This window comes from Armigeres subalbatus, chromosome 3, assembly GCF_024139115.2.
Source record: "Armigeres subalbatus isolate Guangzhou_Male chromosome 3, GZ_Asu_2, whole genome shotgun sequence".
Taxonomy (NCBI): Eukaryota; Metazoa; Arthropoda; class Insecta; order Diptera; family Culicidae; genus Armigeres; species Armigeres subalbatus.
Genome location: NC_085141.1, coordinates 158,101,659 through 158,114,866, shown reverse-complemented (window position 1 = coordinate 158,114,866; position 13,208 = coordinate 158,101,659). Strand labels below are relative to the sequence as shown.

General features: G+C 41.7%; 1 long non-coding RNA gene across 1 annotated transcript; it reads left to right on the top strand.

Moving 5' to 3' along the window:
• Nucleotides 1-589: 589 nt before the first annotated feature.
• LOC134219934 (uncharacterized) lies at nucleotides 590-1,510 on the top strand. Its single transcript, XR_009981718.1, has 3 exons — nucleotides 590-727; nucleotides 785-1,064; nucleotides 1,227-1,510. It is a non-coding gene; the product is annotated as an uncharacterized LOC134219934 (long non-coding RNA).
• The last annotated feature ends 11,698 nt before the right edge of the window (nucleotides 1,511-13,208 follow it).

Below are 13,208 nucleotides of genomic sequence, written 5' to 3'. Positions count from 1 at the left end.
CTTGATGATTTTTCGCTCAGCCTCTAAAATTTGAAATAAATTTTCAGTATTGCCACACTGCCACCCACTCCTCCTTCGTGCTGATGTGTCCGTTCCACTACTCGAATGTCAAACCGCTCGAATCAAAATAGATCGCGCGCGCCGGACAGCATCTTTCTTGTATTCAATAGATTAAGCCCGTTAGCCCCGCCCCTTTGTGAGCTGATATGGGTGTAAATAAAATGTGCACTTATAACGATTAATGAAGGGGCGGGGCTAATGGAATGACTTCATTAGATATAAGAAAGCTGTTTTTCGGCGCGCGCGAGCCATTTCGATCGGGATTCAGCAGACAACACACCGTTTGGAAAATTATCTCTTGGCATCTGTCTGTCCACAGAGCGAAAAAAAGTTGTGATTTCAACATTTTTCAATTTTGTTTTAAGAGTAAAGAAAATTTGGTATTATTGAGTGCTAAAACTTTTAAGTCCAATGTTAAATTGATTGATTGCAAAGTTTTTTCCGTGGCTTTAAATTGTTATTTTTACAGCAGAGCTCTCAAATCAAAAATTGTAAAATATTCAAACAAACTTGAACATTTGTCATTTCTGGCAGCACTGATGACCAAAAATGTATATAGCTGGCAGCCTACATTATCTGTCACTGAAAACGGCGGGAACAAAGTTATCAACACAAGCATCCAGAAAAATAGTTTTTTTTTCAATTATTTTATTATTTACTTAAAAAGGTTCGTTGCTTCTTACTTCTTTATTTATTTTTAAGCATTTCCACAATTCATTTTCAGTATTGAATCTAAGGTTCATTATGGTCGAGAGATACGGACGATCAAGGATCGTCGGAAAACCCGACTTGCACCAGTGTTGTTGAGTTGCTGCAGGATAAAAACTAGCGCTTCAGCCGTCAGCAATGTATTTTGCTAACGACCAGCACAGTGACGATAAAAATTATTGCCGGAAGCTATTCCATACTTCAGAGCAATTTAGGAAGCCGGAGACAAACAATTTGGTTTATGAATTTCATGGAAATGCACCTCAGAGACCACACCTCTAGAAATCTCCTGGTAGGTAGGTTATCTTGCTTAACTGATTCCGTAAAACATTTGATAAACTAGATATCTTTTTATACCTGAATCTTTTTTTCTACCTTCATCCATAATGTAATCAGGCCAGGGACCAGGCAATGGTTTTGGATTTCACTTGTTTAATCTGTTTTTTTTTTCATTACAGGAACTACAAAAAATGACGCGGCTTATTACTGCAAACATTATTTCAACCAACATGGAACCTGGAAAGATGGATCCCGGAAAGAACAAAACAACCATACGCCTAAAATCCATGATTATTGATTCGGATTCTTGAAGTTGAAGCAAGCCAATGGAATACTCTATCTACCGGATTACAGAGAGATACGACAGCAGGACCAAAGTGAAATAATGTACGCATCATAGTAACACACAGCAATGACGTAAACATTTATCAATAAAATACATTTTATTTCAACTTTACATTAATTTGCGTTATTTTTATTTTTGATGAAAATGAAAAAGAATGAAAACACAATTAAAACTAACAAGTGAGAATAGTTGAAATAACTGCAAACAAAACTTTCATTTTGAGAATATGATAATACGTCTAAGAGTAATGAATTGTTAAAACAACTTCAAATGCAACATTCCTGAAACAAAAGTTCTGTGTTTGTTAATCCAACAGTGCTTTACTTTCTACTGAAAATCACTAACGAATTTTCTTAAATTTACCAACGATTCTTTGACTTTTACCAACGATTTTTTTTTGTGTGTACGAGCGACGTTCACCAATGGGTGGTTGCTGTAGATAGTTTCCACTGAGGTAGCGTCTTCAGCGCGCGCGAGCCATTTCGATCGGGATTCCGCAGACAATGGGCCCGACAACGCAGAATGACAAATTCTATGAATGACAATTCTATAAAATTTTCTCAATTCTGAATTTGGTTATGAGATGTTGTTTATCTTAGATGCGTATTGTTACGAGGAATAACAGCAGAAATTTCATTCAAGACGAAGTTTCTCCATATTACCAAACATTATCTCTTGGCATCTGTCTGTCCGAGCGACGTTCACCGATGGGTGGTTGCTGTAGAAAGTTTCCACTGAGGTGGCGTCTTCATTGATTTTATACAAAAGAAGGTTGATCCGACTATCCGAAATAAACATTCTTCAAAGGGCAAAACTCAATCGTAAATAGCGAATTTGATAGCGCGTCGTAGGGAGATGATGCAGTGAATTTTAATGGATGGAATCACTAACAGCAACCAAGCTACCACGCCAAACCCGATGCCACCGAAACAGTCCATTTTTGCAATTACAGTGAACGTTCGCTAATTGGGGTTTCTCTAGTTGGGGCGCTTTTTAGTTGGGGGTTCGCTAATTGGGGCGAAACCCAATTAAAAAGCAGCTAAACGTCAGAATGTGATGTCAAAAACGCGATGACGTTTTGTTTCCGTGTTTGGCGGGATCGATATTTTCTGGCGCGTAATATTTTCCTTTGTTTAATGCAAAAAGTAAACAACATTGACGCTTGTCAAAACTCCCCAATTAGCGAACGGCATTCGCTAGTTGGGGTGAGGTCGTGCCCCAATTAGCGAACGATCACTGTAACTCTTTCTTTTCATAAAATGTTGGTCCTGAGAAAAACCAATTTTCTTTTCCCAATGTTCCTTTCCAACTAACTGACACCACAATTTGTAATAAATTTTCAGCATCGGCACTGGCGGTGCGGGATCGCCACAGTGCTATTTTTATGGTCAACCTTTTCTTCATATGAAATTCTGGTTCGTTGAGGTTGAATGATCTGCAGCACCATATCGAGCACCACCACCAATGCGATGGATTTTATTTGAAAATGTTATTAGCGCCACCGTGATGCTGTGTCCATTCCACTACGATTGCTTTGATGCGTCTGCTATGCGTAAAATCTTGTTAAAACTGAGGATTAGATCCAAACCCGCAAGTGATTGATTTTTGATGTCTGTGCTAGTGATGCATGTACGTGATTGGTTAGTGTGCCTGTTTCTAAACTTTTTGTAAATTATCAATAATAAATAGTAAAAAATCAGTATTTTCAAATAAATGCAAAGAAGCGTTGACTCATCCTTGATCGAATGGTCCAAAAAAATTGAAAATCCATCGAGAAACGGCTTAGATATTAAAGTTTAAAGTCTATCATATTTTCGTGACGGTCCCCGATTTTCGCAATCGTAAAGTGTACCCCAATATAGAAAACACAGACGTAGTCCTACGTCAAAATGTAATTGAAAGTTTAAAGAAATTAAAGGTAGATCTATATACATAAAAATGAATTTCTGTCTGTCTGACCTTTATAGGCTCGGAAACTACTGAACCGATCGGCGTGAAAATTTGTATGCAGAGGTTTTCGGGGCCGGGGAAAGTTCTTAAGATGGTTTGAGACCCCTCCCCCCTTTGGAAAGAGGGGCTCCCATACAAATAAACAAGAAATTTCTGCATAGCCCGAGAACTAAACAGTGAAATAACCAATTTTATGCGAAACGAAGTTCGTCGGGTCTGCTAGTTAATAAATAAACACAAAACAGAGATTACTGTCAATAAGCTGAGACAATGGATGTAATACTCAATGCTTGCTATGCAGCATTTACTCTATGCGGAGATAGCTGACTGCGCGTTATTTTCGCGGATCCATCCAAATTTTTCTTTTTCTCCGTAATATGAACCATAATAACAATGGGCTAACCTCTTCCCTCTCCCTTTAGCCATCAGTCTGACCTCATTTTTTCTGAAATGCTTAGAACGCATTATCGATCATCACATTCGTGATGACTGTTTGGCAAACATGCCTCTTCATGTTAATCAACATGCTTACCAATCTGGAAAGTCCACCGTGACTCTTCTACACAAGGTTGTCTACGACATCGAAAAAGCATTTGCTCAAAAGCAATCATGCTTGGGTGCGTTCTTAGATATTGAGGGTGCTTTTGACAACGTGTCTTTCGATGCAATATTGGAAGCCGCACGTTGTCATGGGCTACCTAATATAATTACCAAATGGATTCACCAGATGCTTAAAAACCGACATCTCTACTCGACAGCGATGAGGAAATTAAATGTCAGCGGATGCCCTCAAGGGGGAGTATTATCTCCACTTTTGTGGAATCTCGTTGCAGATACGCTATTGAGATTACTCAATAATGGCGGTTTTCCTACCTATAGATTTGCCAACGACTATCTAATATTGCTAGTCGGTTTGTGTATTACTACTTTATCGACCTGATGCAAAACGCTCTTCAGGCAGTCGAAAGTTGGTGTCGGCAATATGGCCTTTCAATTAATCCGTATAAAACATCTATTGCACTTTTCACGGAAAAACCTAACCGTAATGGTATTCGCCCATTACATCTTTTTGACTCTGAAATCAATGTAACGGATCAGGTAAAGTATGTGTGACTAATTCTTGATTCCAAGCTCTCCTGGACTCCTAACATTGAGTTCAGAGTCAAAAAGGCGTGTATGGCTTTCGGCCAATGCCGACGAACTTTTGGTAAAACTTCCCGCATAATAAAAAACAACATGTTATATGGTCAGAATCATTATTACGATGTAAGATATAGCTTCACAGTTTACGTTGCGGTTATCGTATACGTCGCGACCGTCCTCTGACATCTCCATGCTCTGCATATCCGTGCTCGGTCCGGCTTACTGCAGTGAGGAAACTCTTAAAAACTCACTGCAGTAGCGCTCGTTGAATGAGCTACGATCCGGCTGCTGCTTCTTGATGATGGGTCGGGATGGCTCGGTTCGACTGCTTCCTTCTAGCGCTCCTACGATGTGCTTTCGTTGACGTTCGTCGTAATTCTCCTCGATGCTCTGCAGTGCATGCGGTTTTATAGGCAGTAATCTTCTTCTTTTTCTTTTTCATTGGCTCGCCATGAATGACGTGTACAGTATCCCCCCGCTTATCCGGACCTCGCTAATCCGACGACTCGTTAGTCCGGATCTCGCTAATTCGGAATTTTCCGGATTAAAAAGTATCAACACCCATTTAAACACATTATGCTGTCAGTTTTCAAATTTGTGCTGTGATTTTGTTTTGATTCATTTGTATGGATTTGACTGTCGGATTAACGAGAGAAACCCCGGTCCGGCCATACATTTGTCGGATCAGCGGGGGTATACTGTATAGCAATAAGGGACCTCGCACAGTAACAATGGGCGGTCGTTTTTTTTTAATCGATAAAACTGCAATTTATCAATTAAAATTTGTTTCAATAATTTCAAAATAATTCCTTTCTTCTTTTTTTGTTTCTGCTTTTATTTATATTGTTCATTATGGTCCCTGATGCTACAGTATACTTTTCGATCGATTCAACCATAACTGCTCGACAACATCACTAAATGTCAACATATAACATTATTTATTTATTCAGACTAAGGCCGAAGTGGCCTGTGCGGTATATAAGAGTCTCCTCCATTCGGCTCGGTCCATGGCTACACGTCGCCAACCACGCAGTCTACGGAGGGTCCGCAAGTCATCTTCCACCTGATCGATCCACCTTGCCCGCTGCGCACCTCGCCTTCTTGTGCCCGTCGGATCGTTGTCGAGAACCATTTTCACCGGGTTACTGTCCGACATTCTGGCTACGTGCCCGGCCCATCGCAGTCGTCCGATTTTCACGGTGTGAACGATGGATGGTTCTCCCAACAGCTGATGCAATTCGTGGTTCATTCGCCTCCTCCACGTACCGTCCGCCATCTGCACCCCACCATAGATGGTACGCAGCACTTTCCTTTTGAAAACTGCCAAGTGCGCGTTGGTCCTCCACGAGCATCGTCCAGGTCTCGTGTCCGTAGAGGACTACCGGTCTAATGAGCGTTTTGTAGATTGTCAGTTTGGTACGGCGGCGAACTCTATTCGATCGGAGCGTCCTGCGGAGTCCAAAGTACGTACGATTTCCAGCCACTATGCGTCTCCGAATTTCTCTGCTGGTGTCATTTTCGGCAGTCACCAGTGAGCCCAAGTACACAAATTCTTCTACCACCTCGATTTCGTCACCACCGATGCAAACTCGCGGTGGGTGGCTCACATTGTCTTCTCTTGAACCTCTTCCTATCATGTACTTCGTCTTCGACGTGTTGATGACTAGTCCGATCCGCTTAGCTTCCCTCTTCAGTCTGATGTAGGCTTCCTCCATCTTTTCAAAGTTACGTGCCATAATATCTATGTCGTCGGAAAAACCAAATAGCTGGACGGACTTATTGAAAATTGTACCACTCGTGTTAATCCCTGCTCTTCGTATTACCCCTTCCAAAGCGATGTTGAATAGCAAACACGAAAGACCATCACCTTGCCGTAACCCTCTGCGGGTTTCGAAGGGACTCGAGAATGCCCCTGAAACTCGAACTACGCACATCACCCGATCCATCGTCGCCTTGATCAACCGTATCAGTTTATCCGGAAAACCGTATTCGTGCATTAGCTGCCATAGCTGGTCCCGATCGATTGTATCATATGCGGCTTTGAAGTCGATGAATAGATGATGTGTGGGCACGGTGTAATTCGCGGCATTTCTGCAGTACTTGGCGAATGGCGAACACCTGGTCCGTGGTGGAGCGTTCGCCCATAAAACCCGCCTGGTACTGCCCCACGAACTCCCTTGCAGTTGGTGCTAGTCGACGGCATAAAATTTGGGAGAGTACCTTGTAGGCGGCGTTCAGCAATGTGATTGCGCGGTAGTTGCTACAATCCAGCTTATCGCCCTTTTTGTAGATGGGACACACGACACCTTCCATCCACTCCTGCGGCAAAACTTCCTCCTCCCAAATCTTGGTAATGACCCAGTGCAGCGTGTAGTGAATATGATTAGCCAAATCCAAGCCAAAACAATATTTTGACGGAAATAATACACAACCGTTCGATACAAAACTGGTCAATAGACTGACTGACTCACGCTTGCTCGTTTTCGCTTTGCTCAGCGTCAAGCTAGGACGCAAGGACATAATGTGCAAAGTCTCTCTCTTTCACACTCCTTTCATTCCTTCATCCACATGCCGCACCGTTCATACTTGCATAAGTCGGCACATTCCTAACTGTAATCAATCATCGTGCTTTCATTCTTCTGTTTTCAGAAGCGAAAAGCTCACAAACAGTAGATCTGGTTGACTGCTTCGATGCTTTTACTTTGACATCCTTGCACTGAAGCAAAATATTATTTTTGTTTCTATTCAATAATCAGATGGCTAATCATATTCACTACATTTGGGTTGATTTTGAATTGGATTTGGATTTCATTTGGATTGGTTCTGGACTGGATTTTGATTGGATTTTGATTGGATTTGGATTGGTTTTGGTTTGGTTTTCAATTGGATTTGGATTGTTTACAAATTTAGGATTGGTTCAGAATTGGCTTTTGGTTGATTTGGATTGACTTTGGATTGGATTTGGAATAGGATTGGATTAGATTTGGATTTTGCTTGGATTTGGATTATATTTGTATTTTATTCGGATTAAATTAGGATTGGATTTGGATTGGATTTGGATTTGATTTTGATTGGATTAGGATTAGATTTGAATTGGATTTGGATTGGATTATGATTGGATTTGGATTGGATTTGTACTAGATTTTGGATTTGATTTGGATTAAATTAGGATTTCATTTAAATTGGATTTTGATTGAATTTGGATTGAATTTTGATTGGATTTGGATTGAATTTGGATTGGATTTGAATTGGATTTGAATTGAGTTTGGATTGGATTGGATTTGGATTGGATTTGGATTGGATTTGATTTGGATTGGATTTGGATTGAATTTGGACTAGATTTTGGATTTGATTCGGATTAAATTAGGATTGGATTCAAATTGGATTAAGATTGAATTTGGATTGAGTTTAGATTGGATTTGGATTGGATTTGAATTTGGATTGGAATTGGATTGGATTTGAGTTGGATTTTTGATTGGATTTGGATTGGATTTGGATTGGATTTGGATTGGATTTGGATTGGATTTTGATTGGATTTGGATTGGAATTGGATTGGATTTGGATTTAGATTGAAATTGGATTGGATTTGAATTTTGATTGGCTTTGGGTTGGATTTGGATTGTAATTGGATTGGATTTGGATTAGTTTTGTATCGGGTTTGGATTGGATTTGGATTGTATTTTGATTGGATTTGGATCTGGATTGGAATTGTATTGGATTTGGGTGGATTTTGAATTGGATTTGGATTTCATTTGGATTGGTTCTGGACTGGATTTTGATTGGATTTGAATTGGATTTGGATTGGTTTTGGTTTGGTTTTCAATTGGATTTGGATTGTTTACAAATTTAGGATGGGTTCAGAATTGGCTTTTGGTTGATTTGGATTGACTTTGGATTGGATTTGAATCAGATTTGATTCAAACACAGATTGAATTTAGATTATTATTTCATTTGGATAAGATTTATATCTGATTTTGGTTAATTTCAGATTGGTTTTTAGTTGGTGTTTGTTTTTGAATAGCATTGTTCTGGATTTGGATTTTATTTGGATTAGTTTTGGGTTGGATTTCGATTGAATTCATGTTAATTCAGTATATATGATTGTTAAATTTTTGTTGGATTGGAGTGTTGAATATGTTTATATTTGAATTGATTTGGTTTCTATTGTGCTTAAATTAGATTAAAATATATATAAAGTTTGAAATAGGATTAACATTAAATTGTTTTTTTTTTAAATAAGCTAGCTTGAATTGAAATTATTTGGTTTTTCCGACATAATTTATTTTTGCAAAGAAGAATAGGTACCGTTTTTTATGCTGTAGTTTTTTTTTGTTATATATTTTTTAAAGGAGCTTTCATTCGAGAACTAAAAAAAAAATTCCATATTCAGAATCTCATGGACTTAGTACATTTTATTAGTATTTTTTTTATTACTGAAAGAGTACAGGAGGGGAAGGATGTAGTGAATATGATTAGCCATCTGATTATTGAATAGAAACAAAAATAATATTTTGCTTCAGTGCAAGGATGTCAAAGTAAAAGCATCGAAGCAGTCAACCAGATCTACTGTTTGTGAGCTTTTCGCTTCTGAAAACAGAAGAATGAAAGCACGATAATTGATTACAGTTAGGAATGTGCCGACTTATGCAAGTATGAACGGTGCGGCATGTGGATGAAGGAATGAAAGGAGTGTGAAAGAGAGAGACTTTGCACATTATGTCCTTGCGTCCTAGCTTGACGCTGAGCAAAGCGAAAACGAGCAAGCGTGAGTCAGTTAGTCTATTGACCAGTTTTGTATCGAACGGTTGTGTATTATTTCCGTCAAAATATTGTTATGGCTTGGATTTGGCTGGTTAGGGTTTGTATATAACGGTTGTGTATTATTTCCGTCAAAATATTGTTTTGGCTTGGATTTGGCTGGTTAGGGTTTGTATACGACACAGCGCTCTAGCCAGTGCCTCACCACCGTGTTTAAATAGCTCTCCTGGTAGTTGGTCAACCCCAGGGGCTTTGTTGTTCTTCAGCCGGCCAATCTCCTCCTGGATTTCCTGGAGATCCGGAGCCGGGAAAATTATGTCCTGCGCGCGTTCTCCCAGGTCCATCACCATACCGCCATCTTCGTCTGCCACATCGCCATTCAGGTGTTCTTCGTAGTGCTGCCGCCACCTTTGGATCACCTCACGCTCGTTCGTAAGAAGGTTCCCGTTTATGTCCTTACACATATCAGGCTGTGGCACGTGGCCCTTACGTGAACGGTTTAACTTCTCATAGAACTTTCGTGTGTTATTAGCGCGGTACAGTTGCTCCGTTTCTTCACGGTCTCGATCTTCCTGCTGGCGCTTTTTCCTCCGGAAAATCGAGTTTTGTCTGTTCCGCGCCTGTTTATATCGTGCCTCGTTCGCCCTCGTGCGGTGTTGCAGCAATCTCGCCCATGCTGCATTCTTCTCTTCCACTAACTGCTCACATTCGCCGTCATACCAGTCGTTTCTCTGATCCGGGGGCACCGTGCCAAGTGCAGCGGTTGCGGTGCTACCAATGGCGGATCGAATATCTCTCCAGCCATCTTCAAGAGACGCTGCGCCTAGCTGCTCTTCCGTTGGGAGTGCCACTTCCAGCTGCTGCGCGTATTCTTGGGCTAGTCTACCGTCTTGTAGCCGCCCAATGTTAAGCCGCGGCGTCCGACTTCGACGCGTGTTGTACACCGTCGAGAGTTTTTTGAGCGCAGGCATACTGCAACGAGGTAGTGGTCGGATTCAATATTCGCACTGCGGTAAGTGCGGACGTTCGTGATGTCGGAGAAGAATTTACCGTCGATTAGAACGTGGTCGATTTGGTTTTCCGTTTCTTGGTTAGGTGATTTCCATGTGGCCTTGTGGATATTTTTGCGGGGAAAGAAGGTGCTTCGGACTACCATATAACATATAACATGCTGTCTCTAAAATGTTCTTTATTTTCTGCATTATATGTCAACATTTTATCATACTGTTGAGCGAAAACAGACGATTTTTTTATGGTGACATAACTTAACAACCCATTCAACATATTGTTATTTGTCAAATAACCGTACCACAAACTGTTAAAACTTTATATGAGATTGTTCATTTACAGTTGTCAACAGTAAAGGATACTGTTGTCGACCGCACGGGAAAATATCCATACACAGTTTGTAATTATGCGGGTTGGGGTCTTAAACCTAAATATATGAAATGGATTTACACAACAGTTGTACGACCAATTTTGGCTTATGGATGTCTTGTGTGGTGGCAAAAGGGTGAAGTGAGGACAATTCAGTCTAAATTAGGCCATCTTCAAAGGATGTGCCTAATGGCAATGACTGGTGCGTTCTCTTCGACTCCCACGGCTGCTCTCGAGGTTCTTTTCGACGTTGTCCCACTACACATACATCTCAAACAAGAAGCACTTTCTTGTACTTACCGATTATGGGTTCTCGGTTTCATGGAAGAGAATCCTGTAAACCGCAGTTCTACACACACTTCGTTGTTACAACTCATGGTTGATTGGGACAGAACAGTCCTCGCTCCAAGTGATCTCACACTCGCTAGTAGTTTTCCTTATAGGACATTTTCAACACAATTCCCCTCGCGGGATGAGTGGACATCTGGCTATTTGGAGAGAAGTATGTCGGACAGCATTGTTTGTTATACTGACGGCTCACTCTTCGAAGGTAGAGCGGGTGCAGGTGTCTACTCGCGTGAGCTAAGATTGGAACAGTCCCACTCACTGGGTAGACACTGTACTGTCTTTCAAGCGGAAATATTTGCCATTATGTGTGGAGTGCAATCCGCACTGCAGAAGCACATAATGGGCAAAGTAATATACTTCTATTCAGATAGTCAAGCAGCTATCAAAGCCCTCGCTTCGGCCAACTCAAGGTCGAAGTTAGTAATCGCATGGCGAACTCAAATAGAGGAACTGAATTCAGTTAATACATTGCACCTTATATGGGTACCTGGCCATTCTTCCATAGCTGGAAACGAATTGGCTGATGAGTTAGCTCGCACTGGAGCATCACAAGACTTTTTCGGTCCTGAGCCAGCTATTCCAATATCTAAGTGTTGGGTGAAGCGTTTGATTAGCTCTTGGGCTTCCACTCAGCACAAACGGTATTGGAGTAGTTTGGATTCATGCCGACAAACAAAATTGTATATCCGAGAGCCATCTCCGGTAGTAGCTAACTATTTAGCTAATCTGTCTAAACAGAATTGCAGTGTCTTAGTCAAGGCCTTGACAGGCCACTGCCGACTCAACTATCACATGGCAAATATTCAACGTGTTGAATCTGTTGTCTGTGATGGTTGTGAATCCGATTATGGAACTTCTTATCATCTGATATGTAACTGCCCAGTTTATGCGCAACTGCGTTTCCAAATATTTGATAAACACTTACTAAGTGAAATTGACTACAGAAATCTGAACCTTCAAAGTATTCTGTTGTTCATAACCCGTTGTGGTAAGGAGCTATGAGCTTTTGTACGTGTTGTATACGTTGTATGCCCTCCCATCCATGCTTCCTTTCCTTTTTGTTCACTTCCTTTTCCGTCAGGTGCGTGATGAGAAAGGCTGTGAAGGCGATGGCACAAATCTCCCGAATTGAGGTGAACGTGCCCCTGGAGCCGACGTTCTGATACCTGATACATATTATTATTTATTTATTTAGTTAACATCTAAACAGATAACACTGAATCAACAATTTGATGCCACAATGCACGGTTCGAGGCCACATCTCTCCATCCTCGGATACGCCCCACGCTCGCCAAGTCGTTCTGCACCTGGTCTGCCCATCTCGCTCGCTGCGCTCCACGCCGTCTCGTACCTGCCGGATCGGAAGCAAACACCATCTTTGCAGGGCTGCTGTCCGGCATTCTTGCAACATGTCCTGCCCATCGTACCCTTCCGGCTTTAGCTACCTTCTGAATACTGGGTTCGCCGTAGAGTTGGTCGAGCTCATGGTTCATTCTTCGCCGCCACACACCGTCTTCTTGCACACCGCCAAAGATGGTCCTAAGCACCCGTCTCTCGAATACTCCGAGTGCTTGCAAGTCCTCCTCGAGCATTGTCCATGTTTCATGTCCGTAGAGGACAACCGGTCTTATAGGCGTCTTGTACATGACACATTTGGTGCGGTGGCGAATCTTTTTCGACCGCAGTTTCTTCTGGAGCCCGTAGTAGGCCCGACTTCCACAGATGATGCGCCTTCGTATTTCACGACTAACGTTGTTGTCAGCCGTTAGCAAGGATCCGAGGTAGACGAATTCCTCGACCACCTCGAAGGTATCCCCGTCTATCGTAACACTGCTTCCCAGGCGGGCCCTGTCGCGCTCGGTTCCTCCCACAAGCATGTACTTTGTCTTTGACGCATTCACCACCAGGCCAACTTTTGTTGCTTCACGTTTCAGGCGGGTGTACAGTTCTGCCACCTTTGCAAATGTTCGGCCGACAATGTCCATGTCATCCGCGAAGCAAATAAATTGACTGGATCTGTTGAAAATCTTCTAGCACAATGTTGAACAACAGGCACGAAAGTCCATCACCTTGTCTTAGTCCCCGGCGCGATTCGAACGAACTGGAGTGTTCGCCCGAAATCTTCACACAGTTTTGCACACCATCCACCGTTGCTTTGATCAGTCTGGTAAGCTTCCCAAGGAAGCTGTTCTCGTCCATAATTTTCCATAGCTCTACGCGGTCTATACTGTCGTATGCC